This window comes from Panthera leo, chromosome B4 (genome assembly GCF_018350215.1).
Source record: "Panthera leo isolate Ple1 chromosome B4, P.leo_Ple1_pat1.1, whole genome shotgun sequence".
NCBI lineage: Eukaryota > Metazoa > Chordata > Mammalia > Carnivora > Felidae > Panthera > Panthera leo.
In genome coordinates, this window is record NC_056685.1 from 73577383 (window position 1) to 73592201 (window position 14819).

Here is a 14819-nt window from a genome sequence, read left to right on the forward strand (position 1 = left end):
TTCTACCACACCAGAGTCTTAAGACAGACCACAAAACCTATGAAGCACCTCCGCATGAGTCCTGTTTCAAATCATTCCAAACCATGTCCCCATTTTATTTAAATATTACTTATCTGATGATTTCATTTTACTTTAAAACTGATTTGTTTTTAGGCAAACCAGACTTCCGGAATAGGATAAGCAAGTGCGTGTTCCTTAGGCACAATTTTTTTTAATGTTATTTATTTTGAGAGAGAGAGAGAGAAAGGAGGTGAAGGGCAAAGGGGGAGAGAATCCCAAGCAGGCTCCATGTGCAGCATGAGCCTGATGTAGGACTTGAACTCACGACTGTGAATCATGATCTGAGCGGATATCAAGAGTTGAACGCTTTACTGACTGAGCCACCCAGGCGCCCCCTTAGGCATGATTTTTTTGATGATTTTTAGCAAAGGTGTCACAACATAGGCCCCTAAAATGTTTCATTATTTAGCTTGGGTAATATAGTATATGTCATTTATTATGGAAAACCTCAAATTTATACAAATGTCGATAGGATAATGTAGTGAAACGTCACAGATGCACTATCTAGCTTGAACAGTTATCAACTGTGGCAGTCTTCCTGAATCCAAATCACCACTCTTACTCCCCTATGATTTTAAAGCAAATCCCAAATACATAATTTCCTAGTAAATATACTTGTATATGTCGTAATCAAAAAGGACTTTTTAAAAAGCAGTCATGTGGCATGATTTTTTTTATATTATTTAATTTCTTTTTTTTTTATTTTTTAATATATGAAATTTACTGTCAAATTGGTTTCCATACAACACCCAGTGCTCATCCCAAAAGGTGCCCTCCTCAATACCCATCACCCACCCTCCCCTCCCTCCCACCCCCCATCAACCCTCAGTTTGTTCTCAGTTTTTAACAGTCTCTTATGCTTTGGCTCTCTCCCACTCTAACCTCTTTTTTTTTTTTTCCTTCTCCTCCCCCATGGGTTTCTGTTACATTTCTCAGGATCCATGTGGCATGATTTTTAAATTCAAAGCAACCTAGTGTTTACTGGTGATGTCTTGAGACAATACAGAGAAAGCTGAGTAAGCACCTGGGTGAGGAGGCCAGTACACATTTTGAAATCTGACCTAAGGGCATTCCAGGTTGGACAGGTTCTATCAGGAAGAAGTGTTAGGTAAATCATAGGCATTAAAATGAAGGATATTTGGACAAAATTAGGCAAAATGTAGGCTGGAGGATCCTCAAAGAAACAGGCAAAGAATGACAAGGTATAATTTTTCTTTAAAAGAGAAGCAATTTAGGGGTGCCTGGGTGGCTCAGTTGGTTGAGCATCCGACTCTTGATTTCAGCTCAGGTCATGATCTCGCTCTTCATGATTTTGAGTCCTGTGTTGGGCTCTGTGCTGACGGTGCTGTGGAGGCTGCTTGGGATTCTCTCTCTCCCTCTCTCTGTCCCCCCCACCCCGCTCACTCTCTCTCTCTCTCTCTCTCTCTCTCTCTCTCTCTCAAAATAAATAAACATTTTAAAAGAGAGAGAAGCAATTTTATGAGGGTTAGATTTAAAGAAGGCAGACTATTAAAACTTGAGGATGACATTTTAAAAGTTTGGAAATCAACAAAATTCAGAGTATGGGAAATTTCATAGGACAAATGACTTGGTTTCACTGTCCAATAAATTGCAAGTGAGAAAAGAGATGAGGATTGGCTGAACTTATGTCTGTCTCTTAAACCTCTTTTAATCCATATCAACCAAAGAGTGTGTGAAGCCCATTTCGATTCTGATTCAAACAAACTAGGAGTAAAATAAAGAGATAATCAGACATATATGAACACTGCTTGGAAATTTGGTAATATTAAGAAAATGGCTTATTTAAGGTGTGATGATTTGGTTATTCTTCAAGACTTATCTTTGTGAGATACATATTGAATCATGTATGGATCAAATTATTTGGTGACTTGGATTCTCTTGGAAATAATGTAGTAATGGTTGTGGTAAGGGTAGCAGGGAGGAAAGATATGGGTATCGATGAAATATAACAGACAAGTATTAATAACTGTTGAAGTTTTGCAAAGATGCAGTATCATTGTCTATATTCTACTTCGGAATATGTTAGAAACCATATTAAAAAGGTTTACGTTTCCTAGTTTAGAACTTTTCCATATGTTTTTCTTGGTATTCCTACCAAAAGGTTGAAAGCAGAAGGAAGATACTCTAAATTCCTTCAACTAACCAGAAATTCCTATTACCTAGCATTTGTGAGTTTTGCCATTATTGATGACGTCAACAAAAGATTAAATCATGTTGAGTAAAATTCTAATTTTAAAATGGATCTTGCTGTATTCTGATTTTTTGAAAATTGACAATCCATGATAGGTATAACTTCCTCTGAACCAGAACACTGCGCTAATTATGTAAGAGTTTTTCTATCTCCTTAGCTAAACAAATGAAACTTGTTTTTATATTTATTTCTTTTGAGAGAGAGAGAGAGCAAGTGGGGAGAGAGGGAGAGACAGAATCGCTAGGTGGGACGATCTCACAGACCATGAGATCATGACTTAGCTGAAATCAATCAAGAGTTGGATGCTCAACCGGTTGAGCTACACAGGCACCCCAACAAATGAGACTTTTGAACAGAATTTTTCTCTTCTACGCCTGTGAAATTTATAAATATCCATGTGTACATGTGCACCTCACCAAATTTTTGTGGACATCTTCGGGGTTGGGGGGTTGTTATTTGCAATACTTGTACACATAGAGTTTCTATCACTTGGCAAAAAGTAGTATTTAAGGTATGGCCCCAAGAACAACATAAAATCAGAATCTGTTTGTGACTCTCCCCCCACACCCCATCCCAAACGAATCTACTTTGCTATTTATTTAAAGTATCCCCATTCTGTTTGTAATTGCATGCTGTGGACTGAACCCATCATTTTTAGATCTGTAATTCAAGACACAAAAAGGGTTTGTTTAGAAACCCATGAACACAGAGTGCACTAATGATTATGCCCTTGATTGGACTGAACCTACGCTTCAGTGAAATATCAACCAGTTTGTAAGGGAATATCAGAAAACCTACTAATTTGGCATTATGCAGATTCAACAACCGGTTAATTCATCGAACTTTTCACTTTTCTAAGGCTACAGATTGTACTGGTAATAGCTTCGAGGATGGATGACTACTTTCATTACTCTTTGAAGTCAACATCTAGTATTTGTTCCCTTCATAGAAATGTACTCATCATTTGATCACTTCTTACTAAAAATAAAATCGATGCCAAGCTGCACATATTTATGTTAGATCTAAGAAGGAAAGAATCTCTCTGCTTCACTCTGAGTTCCATCTTAGTGGGCGGGGATTAGAGATTGCCTTCCTTGATAGGCATAAAGGGACCCTGTCCCTTCCTATGACAGCAGGTAGGGTTGAGAGACACAGAGAAGCCTGAACTACCAAGTTTTCTAGTCTGCATCCTCCACTCAGACCATAAGCCTGTTAATTTTGTAAAGTCTGAAATCTCATTTTTAAAGTTCTCATTAGTAACCATATACATGACAGCCAGCCCTATGCTAAGCATGTTACATGTATCAAATCAGTAATACACTAACCTTTGAGGTAGGTAGTATTATTATCCCCATTTTACATGTAAGGCAACCGATGCTCAAGAAGACTGAGTAATTTACCCAGAGACCAAAGCTGGTGAACAGGTGACTGAGCCGGGACTCACCCCCACCCCCCACATCTGACTGCAGAGCCCAGCTCCTGACAACATTCCATCACTACTGGGTACCTACTTTTTTGTTGGACACTATTCATAACAGGATACCTGTCTTCAAGACCTGGAACTGAACTGGAGGGCTCCGCATGGGAACTGGGACAAATGGAACAGGTTTCATAGAGGAATAATGGTATGACTCCAGAGAAAGGAGGGTGGTTCCAGGCAGGAGAAATGGGATCAGAAGTTTGGCCCCAGTAATACCAAGACAATTGGAGTCTACTGCAGCTCACATGGAGTGTTTGTGTAGAGTCTGGCTGAGGTTGACCTTGATGGCCACGTTAAGGAGTTTGAACTTTACGGAATTCTGGTATAAAGAATAATGTAAACCATTATATTTCGTGTCATTCTGTAAAGTGTGGATACTGCCCTAGCATTACAAAATTGTTCAAAAGTAATTGTACAGCTGTTTGGGTTTTGTCTACACTGATATAGTACATGAGGCATTTCTATTTTTCTTTCAGAAAAGCTCTGGGTTTTTTTTCGCTTTAAAGAAAGAGTTTAAGAAACAAACAAACCCCCTCAGTTATCCCTTAAAAAAACCAAAATCCGCAATGTTGGGAACCGTAGCCTATGTCTGCATTTCGCATCACACCCTTGGAATGACTGTCATCATTAGTTAAATAAGTAATACCGGGGCACCTGGGTGGCTCAGTCGGTTGAGCGTCCGACTTCAGCTCAGGTCATGATCTCACGGCTCATGAGTTCGAGCCCCGCGTCGGGCTCTGTGCTGACAGCTCAGAGCCTGGAGCCTGTTTCAGATTCTGTGTCTCGCTCTCTCTCTCTGACCCTCCCCCCGTTCATGCTCTGTCTCTCTCTGTCTCAAAAGTAAATAAACGTTAAAAAAAAATTAAAAAAAAATAAGTAATAGCATAATAGCAAGAGAGGTGAACAAAATTCAGCAAGCCTTTTGTTCAGTCTCCTGACTTACAACAGAGTGTTCACTCCCTCAAGATTGCTAGGCTGCATTCTGTCCTACCACAGGCTCTGGGACCTTAGGGTCCCCATAAAGGAGATGTAACCCAGCAGAACAGCCTGCAAAGCGATGTGAGGTATCTAACATTCACACAAAATAAAATAAATTACATAGATGGTACAAAGATTCTGCCCCATTTTGAAAGATTCAGGAGAGCAGATGTGCCTATAAAAGGAGTTCTAAATTATTTTAGCTATGACAGTCCATCTATGTTTATGCTTTGGAACCAGCATCCTGTACCTACCCTCTATCCTCTGGCAGAGTTTGGAATAAGGAATATGTTTCTGGTAACAGAAATCATTAAATTGGTGACTTAGCATGATGCCTTCAGTTAGACTTGGATCTAGTCAGGGCTCTAGACTGTTATTTTGTGAAATGACAATATGTCTGTGAAAAGTGTGAAATTCTAAAAACACAAATGGGTATTTATACTTTCAGATGCTGGTAGATAATTTGTTCCCTCCACTGTTTGGGGAGGACAGGGCGGGGGGAGAGAACTTTAGGTGCCAACGAAAGGGGGGGTGGTGTAAGCCTAACTCTTCTAAGTACTATTCAGAAGTGCTGCACTTCCCTGAGCTAGTTACAGCTGTTGGAGTCCAGGTTCCCGATGCTTCTGGGTGTTCAGGTGAAGAAGAACATCCTTGTTTCAAAACCTGACTTAGAGGGGCACCTGGGTGGCTCAGTGGTTGAATGTCCTACTTCTGCTCTTGTCATGATCTCGCAGTTTGTGGGTTCAAGCCCAGCGTCGGGCTCTGTGCTGACAGTTCAGAGCCTGGAGCCTGCTTTGGATTGTGTCTCCTTCTCTCTCTCTCTCTGACCCTCTCCCACTTGTGCTCTCTCATTCTCTCTCTCTCTCTCCCTCTCTCTCTCTCTGTCAAAAATAAAAGAAACATTAAAAAACAAAAACAAAAAACCAAAAACACCTGACTTAAGTGAACTCTGGGAGATGCTCCCCCCACTGATAGATGGGGTGAATGCCCAGAAGAGTATAATGCTGACAGTCTCAGGACCCTTGATAGATGCCCTGGGGCTAAAGATGCTATTTTGACTCTCAGCGACCCCTGTCAAACTGGAGAGCCACTCAGTCAGTTCCAGCCATGCCCCCTGAGTTATCAGCTATGTGACTGAGCACAGACTGGCAGGGAAATCCCTACTGCAGAAGCATTTTTAAAATTAGCTTCAAGAAACCAGAGTTATCCTAACTAATGATAAAGGCACAGAACACATAATCCTATCGGTGTAGAAATCTTAAAAAGTGCCATGTTTTATATCTTATTGTCTAAATTCATAGTTTTTTTTTCTGCCATATTCCTTTTCTCCTTTCCAGTTGGCCAGTCATCCCTGTTTTACATAAAAATGTAGTTTATACATCTTTTTGCCCTGTAACACACACATGTCATTTTGAAGTTAAAAACTTACCCAAATTTGTCCTCACACTTTCCCCAAGTACCCTCAGTATCCCTTTAATCCAACTGGCGTTCTAGACAAGTCCATCATTTGAGAAGAAAACTCACCACCAAATATGGCGAAGCAGCCAGAATACTACTTCACAACGAAAAGGACCCAACTATTGACACAACAACTTGAATAGATCTCAGGAATGGTATGCTGAATGAAAAAAAAAAATCAACTGCAAAAAGATCACATATCCTATGATTCTGCTTATGTAACATTCTCAAAACAATGAAAATAGGGAGATGGGAAACATCTCATTGTCAGGGAAAGGGAGAAGGAGGTGAGTGTGGCTATAAAGGAATCACACAAGGGAGGTCATCCGGGTCATGGAAGTTCTAGGTTTTGTTTCTGGCGGTGGCTGCACAAATCTGTCCACATGATAAAATGACACGGAAACTATACATATTGTACACACATATTGTACCAACATCGATTTCCTGGTTTGGATATTGCCCGGAAGTTGTCAGATGTAACCATTGGAGGAAACTGGGTCAAAGGTGTATGGGGCCTCCCTGTGCTACCTTTACAGCTTCCTGTGACTCTATAATGACTTCAAAATAAGAAGCTTAAATGTATGGAAGTCCACCAACAGCACGGACTCCTCTGTACAGCAAGTATAATGACATACAGCGTCGTGACACATGCCAAAAAAAGTGTCAGATTTTTTTTAAATGTGCTGTTTCTAAAGAATTGCTTCAAAAACCACAAAGGAGTAACACAGTGATGAAATGTGTTCTCTGGACTATAATGAAATCGCTCCATTTATGTCGTGCTGTGAAGCATAGGATTGCTTTTCAGGCATTCATGAAGCAAGGTTGGAAACACGAATGTTTTTAGTTAGACCACTTTAACAATCAAGATCAGTTTGATCATACAGTTCATAAGAACATTCGGCATCTATGTACCACATTCCTCCCATTTGGAGAAATTCCAGAAAATAAGACTATAGCATGGGTAGCCCCATGTCGCATGCAGGAAACCTTTCTTAAAAACCAGAAAGGGCTGCCCTCCCTCTCCCCTCCTTTTTCAGTTTTTTTTTTCTACTTCTCTTTCCAAGTCCATCTCCCTCACTCGCCTGGTTTCTCTAGTGAAGTCTCAGCAAAAGCAGGCAAAGTCGTGAGCAGCGCCTGTCCCTGACGTGGTGGCCTCCCGCAGTCCTCCCTGGCGCCGCGACCCAGCTCATGCTCCCAGCGCGCAAACGGGGGGTGGCTGAGCAGGACGCGCGTCGCCCATAAGCCACCGGCCACTGCCAGAGATGCTCTGGACAGCACACTCCGCACTCCGAGTAGCAACACTGCAGACACAGCGGTGGCCAAAGTTGCCTCGTGGGGGGATTACATCTTTTTTTTTTTCTTTTTTTTCTTTAACATTTTTATAGTGCCATGAGTGTACCCAGTGGTATGAAATTATGCCAAAACAAAGAGCAAAGTCCTTGTCCTGAGGAGTATGCAGTGTGAAAAGCGCATGAATGACGCAAGGCAAAATGACAGGACAAACACAGGGTGGGTGGGGAGGAAAAGTTACCCTGAAACAGAAGGCAGAATCAATATGATTTTCAATGGACCAAAAAATGGAAAAGCCACGTCAGGGCCCCAACTCCTCATAGCAGAAACATAGAAATAAGGATTTGCCATAATAGCAATAGTCATGGTAACATTACCATTCATAATGTGCCGTGCAGTATCATCACCCGAATTCTATAAGGCTGGTATTAGTATTACATCGAATTCGAAAACTAGTCTCTTTAGCTGCTTAACAAACACTCCTAAATTTCACCATGTGCCACGTATAATTGTTTTATCCTCATGAAATCGTTATGAAGTGGGAAACGTTTCCCTCATTTTATAGAGGAAGAGAATGAAGCCGTGAGGTTAAGTAACTAGCTCTATCTGGGCCACTCAGGTAGAAAGCGGGAGAGCCAAACTGGAAGCCAGCACATCCAGATGATAGAACCAAGACCTGAATCCAGGAAGCCCAGCTGTATGATGGAGCAGGGATTCCTGTCCACACGCCCTGATTCCCTGCCTGCATGCTTAATGGTGTGCAATAATGCACACTGAATAAGTAATTTATTTAAAAAGGTTTACATTGATGGTCAGTAAGGCACAAATTCACTTTGCAAAAGCCTTTAATATTTCAGTGAAAACATGCTTGCTTGAAGAGTTGCTTCAAGAGTTTGCTTGAAGAATAAGTTGTTTTGAGGTGCTTGGGTGGCTCAGTCAGTTAAGCGGCCGACTTTGGCTTAGGTCATGATCTCATGGTTCCTGAGTTCGAACCCCGCTTCGGGCTCTGCGCTGACAGTTCAGAGTCTGGAGCCTGCTTCCAATTCTGTGTCTCCCTCTCTTCCTGTCCCTCCCCTGCTCACACTCTGTCTCTCTCTCAAAACTGAATAAATGTTAAAAAAATTTTTTTAAAGAATTAAATACTGTTTTTTTTTTTTAAAAAAACAACAGGTTTTCCTTCCTTCCTTTCTTCAGCAGACATGCATGAGTATTTGTTTGTGCCAGGCACTGTGTGAGGCACCATGGAGACAAAAATAAGAGAAAACAAGGGAATTGGAGATGATGTTCATTTTGATGACGGATACACACGAGATTTATCAGGAGAAATAAGGGCAAATAGCCAACAGGAAATAAGGGAACATTTCAATCTTATTATGCAGGGAGTGATGTTATTCTGGGCTGGACCATCCTGTTTATTATTTATCCCTTTTTTCATTTCCTCTCTTCTGCTTCCTTCATTTTAGTTATGACAGAGGAAAACACATGGTCAAAGAACATATAGACATTTGTTAGCATTTCAAATAATGCTTTGGGTGGCAGAATAAATAACATTAACAATAATAGCAATCCCATATTGAGTGCTCACTATGAGTCAGGCATTAGTCTAAGCATTTTACATGTGTTAACTCATTTAATCCTCATAACAATCCCATGAGGTAGGTGCTATTATGATCTCAATTTTGTAGTTGTAGAGAAGCTCAAAAAGATTAAAAAAATTGCCCAGGGATATAATGCTAAAAAGTCGAGGATTTAATGTATTAACTGAAATTAGATTTTGGATTATTTGTAGATTTCATTTACCCTTTGAATTCCCTTCCAAATAAGAAGAGTTTGAGTAACAGTATTTTACAAGTGTGGAAATGGTGAAGAGGCAGGCAGACCTCTGAGCCTGGGATGAAAAACTGGCATAAAAGATCCCTAACAAAACAAGAGACTGTGGGAGTTAAATTCTCCAAGTCTGTTATCAAAAGCCAGAATCTAAACTGGCATAAACATCTACTTTGGAGCTAGGAGGTTGACATCATTACTGTCACTCCGTTCCCTATCTCACTTTGGGTTTTGTTTTTTTTTTTTTTAAATACATTTTTCCTTCCAGACTCTTCTGCAACACAGTAAAATAAATAAAACCACTAAAAACTAAAATAAGGAGACAAATCCTCCCCAGCTACCCCTCCCCGTCAGAAAAACACAGAAAAGCATTTGTTTGGAAATAGTTTTTTGTGATTGTGTAAATTGTATCTTTGTTAAAATGGAATATCCCCTCAAGAACTAGAAAAATAATTGATTTTCCCATACAGAGGACACCAAAGTCTGGTCTTTCCATTTGAGCACAGTGTTTCAAACTCTAACATTATAAGGAGTCTAAAAAATTATAGTTCTCTATTATATGACCATAATCAAATGATAAAATAATAAAATGTGTTGCCAATTCCTGTATTCAGTCATTTTGTTCCTTGTTGGGACAGTTCACTTCTGAAATGCAAGGGCAAGGCAGAGCTTTGGGACCCCTGCAGACAGAATGAGTGAGGACCTCACAGGACACTCCTCCCTCCCAGCCTCTTCCCTTACATGTTCCACTTCCCAGTACTGAACTCCTAAGCTCCCTAAGTGGCTCACACTTTCTCCTTTCTCCCTTCAGGCTGGTCTCTGTTGAGAATCTTCTCCCACTTCCTTCACTTCTTTGCCTGCCTAACTTTTATTTCTACTTCATAACCTAGCTCAGGTGTTACCTAGTCTTGAAATGTTCTCTGGCCCCCTCCCTAAGCCGGCTTCAGTGGTGCCATACTCCAGTCTGAATTTTTCCTGGCCATCAGCATGCTGTTAGTGTGACTGTTCGCTTGCTTATTCTTTCCTTGACTAGACTAATTCATTTATTCAACAAACATCTCTTGGGCACATTTGCCCGGGACAGTGGTAGGTGTTAGGGAAACAGGGATAAAAGAAACTCCTTAACAGGGTTCCTGGAAGGTAATGATACTCAGTGACTGTGGAATGAACGAATGGATTTAAGTCACTACAAAAATAGGAGAAGGAGGACCAGAAGAAGGTTAGCAGTCATACAAAAGGGAATTGGCAGTTCATTTCTCCCATCGTGCATATCCTACCCTATTGGGCAACATCTTTCTAAACCTCTTTTTTCCTTAAGTTTTGGTTTTCCTAGTCCTCTTTCTTTGTGCTGGCTCAAATGGAGGCAGGAACTCAGGCACGGAAGGGACTTAGTTCTGATGCCAGCACTGTCACTTACCAGCTGGGTGACCCTTGGCTCTTTCCTCCATTTCTATGAGCTTCAGTTTCCTCCTCTGTAAACTGGAGATAACAAACACCTATACCATGGAAGTCTGTGTGAAGATTAAAGGCGATTCACATTTGGAACATAAGGACTTAGCTATAAAAGTCTGGCTCTTAACAGAGTTCTCCTCTCCTTTCTTTCTCTCTCCCCTACTCCTGCCCCTTACCCTTCCTACAAGATGTCCCCAGGGCAGTTGTGGCAAGGAGGATAACTTCAGGTGATACATGAAGCACATTCAAAAAAAAAAAAAAAACAAACTGTACTATTTTGATAGATATCAAAAATATATAAGTAGCCATAAACCCCATTATTCCTTTGATTTTTTTTTTCATAGAAGTCATTGCTTTGGAGAGTAAAAATTAAATTAAGCCCTTCTTGGTTTTTTTTGTTTTTAAATTTTTTTTTTAACGTTTATTTATTTTTGAGACAGAGAGAGACAAAGCATGAATGGGCGAGGGTCAGAGAGAGGGAGACACAAAATCTGAAACAGGCTCCAGGCTCTGAGCGGTCAGCACAGAGCCCGACACGGGGCTTGAACTCACGGACCGCGAGATCATGACCTGAGCTGAAGTCGGCCACTTAACCGACTGAGCCACCCAGGCGCCCCTTGTTTTTAACAATAGTTAGAAAATATTAGTAAGTCAGTACAAAAGATAAGGGGGAAGAAAAAGAAATAGATGCCTGAAAAACACTGAGGAAATAAACAGTGGCAATGACATGAAAGAAGAAAAACATTTAACACACAAGTCCACAGCAGCTGTATTTATCATGCTCGTCCTCAGCATTTGATAAACTGACAGGTAACCACAGGCATACTATGCATTTCTCAAACGTCACTTATTGAAAAAATCTAGTTCTGGGCCTGTGAAGATTCAGTCTGTAGCTGTATGATCATGCCTTGGCTTTCTTAGCATCGGTTTGGTCTGTAACAGGCCAAACAGCCAGCTTTGGGTCCCTGAAAGTCACCTGTCCAGTTCTGCCCCTGATAAAGTCCAAAGTGAAAGAGAACTGTTCGTTTAGATTTAAGAACAAGTAATTGCCCAAATAGGACTTCCAAAGAGGTTCTATGTTCCCTGCACTGTATATGTCCCAATCTTGCTCTGTAAAATGAGTATAATAATAGAGTCTATTTCCTAAGGTGGTTATGAGGACTTCACATAAAAGAAGCAAAACAGAATAAATATAATAACGGATATATATGTGTAAGTCATTGTCATCACTAATCCAGTACAGACTAGCCTCCTTGGAGCACCTTGCATTACATACTCACCCATCCCTGCAGCCTTGAAAACTATTTGTCCCCTTACACCAGTCTCCCTTCGTTTTAGTGTTTTGTGACAGAATCAGCCCAATAAAAGCTTTCTGTCTCTGAACACATGGCATTCAATAATTTGGCAAAGTTCACATAGTCTTCAGTTTCTCTGTCCTTAACAAACTTCTACCCAGACTGTGGATTTTCTGTAGATTTCATGTGTTAGCATTTGCGAAGCTACATACACATGTGCACACGCACGTGCACGCACACACACTTCTTGTGTTCCAAGTGAGAGAGTCTACCAACCTCGATGACTCCTTAGGGACTTGTTTGCAGTGGGGCTTATCCCCCCCACTTCACCCCCAAATTAAGTTCTATAAAAGGCTATAACCGAAGTTGAACCAAACCCAAAGTAGAGCCCTAGCTACCGGCCCTGGAGATTGTGATCCAGGCATAGCGTGTTCTTTTTACAATGTAAGACAATTCAGTCATAATGACTGTGTCTGCGCTGCCGGGAAGCAAATACGAATATAAGAAAGCAGTAAACTGGGAAACGGGCCAACTCTCCTTCCTTCCCCAGGGGTGAGAAGCTGCACCGCTCCCAAATGCATAACAAAGAAAGCCGGCCCAGGAGCCGGGGGTGGGGGGAGGAGTGGGGAGGGGCCCCTGGCGAATAGGTGTCTGTGGGACGCGCCTGGGCGGCCAGGGTCTGCTTATACCTTCAGGGCCACAGCTACCCCTTTGCCTCTTTTCTCAGGGTGTAAGATGCCCGGAGACAGGTAGAGATGCACTTTTGCCCTGAGAAATTGACATCCAGACACACTCCGTCCTCTGGTGAAACCAGGACCAGGTCTCTAAACACTCGGCTTAGAACTGAGGCTCGGGATCTCTAGGTCCTCGCCGAGTCTCTCAAGGACCCAACTACTGCACCGTCACTGCCCGGTGCCACCCTGGCACACCAGCCACCAAGCCTCCCAGGCTGGGCTTCCTAGTTTATCGCTTTCTCTGACCAAGTCAGCAGGCGGGTACGCATCTCCTGGGCCGTCCTGGTGCTCACGGCACCGGAGGGGCGTTCTCCCTACCTGTCCTTGCTGGATCGCTAAGAGAAGCTGGGGGCCCCGAGGGGTGCACCGCGTGCCTCGGCGCCTCCACCCCTGCCAGCGGCCAGGGCGCAGCGCCCACCGGTGCCACTGCCTGTGAAAAGCCACTCCCCGTGCCGCTCCCAGCACACAGCCCGCTCGTCCCCCCGGTCACCTCTCTCCTCTCTCGGACTCCGGACTCCGAGGCTCCCAGGTCACCCCCAGGAGCTCCCTGCGTGTGCGCTCCCTTGGCTCTTCTCATTCATTCTCTTTTCTCCATTTTCCCTCCAACCCTCACGCTCTCCGGGGCTCTGGCCTCTTATCGCCTCTCGCCTTCACCCCTCTCTCTGATGTCCCCTCGACGTCCCCTCGATTCTACTCGCCTTTCCCGCTCCGCGTTTCTGCACCTCTCCTCCCTTCTCTCCTGTGCGCCCCGGGCTCTCCGGTCCCCTGGAGCGGGCGCTGGACACCTCCGTCGGAACTTCGGCCTCAGTGTTCGAACCCGCTGCTGCTGCCCGCAGTCAGGGCCCCCAGACCCAGCAAGGCTCTCGCCTTCCTCCTCCCCTCAAGCAGACACTCTCGGGACTCCTCCTGGGGCCACAGCCCCCCACCAGGGGAACCGTGCTGGCCTGGCCCAAGCAGCCCAGCTGTCAGGGACAACGGGTCTATTTTAGGTCCAGCACCCAATGTCCCCGCCCTGAGGACACCGGCCCCGGCCCCGCGACTTGGGTAGCACTTGCCAGCACTGATCGCAAGCCGACCCGACTCGAGCGAGGCTGGTGGCAGGGCCACCGCTGTGCAAGGCGGTCGCTGGACACCCAACTGGAAATCCCAAGGGCCTAGGAAATCGGGGGGGGGGGGGGGGAGGGCAAGCCCCAGCCACCCCCTCCCGCCTCCTGGGAATGGGCTACCTTGGAACCGCCACCTCTCTTGCAAAGAGAGCCACACACGAGCCTTCCCAGCTAGTTCCCTTTACCTCTGTATGCCCTGGTTTACTTAATTTCTAGTCAATCGGTCATTAGCCTGCAATAACCCACCCAAAGCATGATCCTTTAGAAAATCTAAGAAGAATTAGGGTCAATCAACAAACAAGTTACGAAGAGCCGCAATGCCTAACCTAAGCCCCAGAAGGTTGAGCAAACGGACCGCACACGCGTGCGTGTCCCTGTGCGCGCAATCACACACGCGCACCCACACCAACACCGGCTGGGATCCAGCCACCAGTTCGCACACTGACAAGTCTCTAAGTCTAGCAGAGATTAGAAAAGTGTCACTCACCTGTGTCGTTTTCTACTTCTGCCGATTGGGATCCGGGGGAAGTATAGGAAAAGGGTGGATTGAGAGACCCTCCTTTCTTTTCTTTTCGCCTTTCTAAAGAGTGGAAATTTCCATCATGTGATAGGGGGCAGCATCCCCAGTGTCGCCTTTCCTGAGGACCCTCCCTTCCAGCCCAGCCACCAATCGCCAGGCGGCAACCTGAGATGTAAACAGAAGCATCCTCCCAGGTGGGCTGAGTTGCCCAGCTGTCCCGCAAGAGTGAAGCCTGGGAGCCGCCGGCCCCTGCTCCCTCCTCTCTGGGTCCCGGACAGCGGAGAATACCTTGGTGTGAGTTCGGGTTTTCGCGGTTGTTGTTTGGTTGTTTGTGGTTTTGTAATGAAGTCTCCTCAATAGTCAAGGTTGCATTTGTTGAGTCTGCCCTACATGCAGAAATGCATGTT

General features: G+C 43.8%; 1 protein-coding gene across 1 annotated transcript in view; it reads right to left on the reverse strand.

Moving 5' to 3' along the window:
- The window catches only part of SLC38A4 (solute carrier family 38 member 4), a 68408-nt gene extending 53924 nt beyond the window's left edge, over positions 1-14484 (reverse strand). The window contains exon 1 of the mRNA XM_042946319.1: positions 14380-14484. The gene's annotated coding sequence lies outside the window, so the exon portion shown is untranslated. The remainder of the gene's footprint in view (positions 1-14379) is intronic.
- Between the last annotated feature and the right edge of the window lie 335 nt (positions 14485-14819).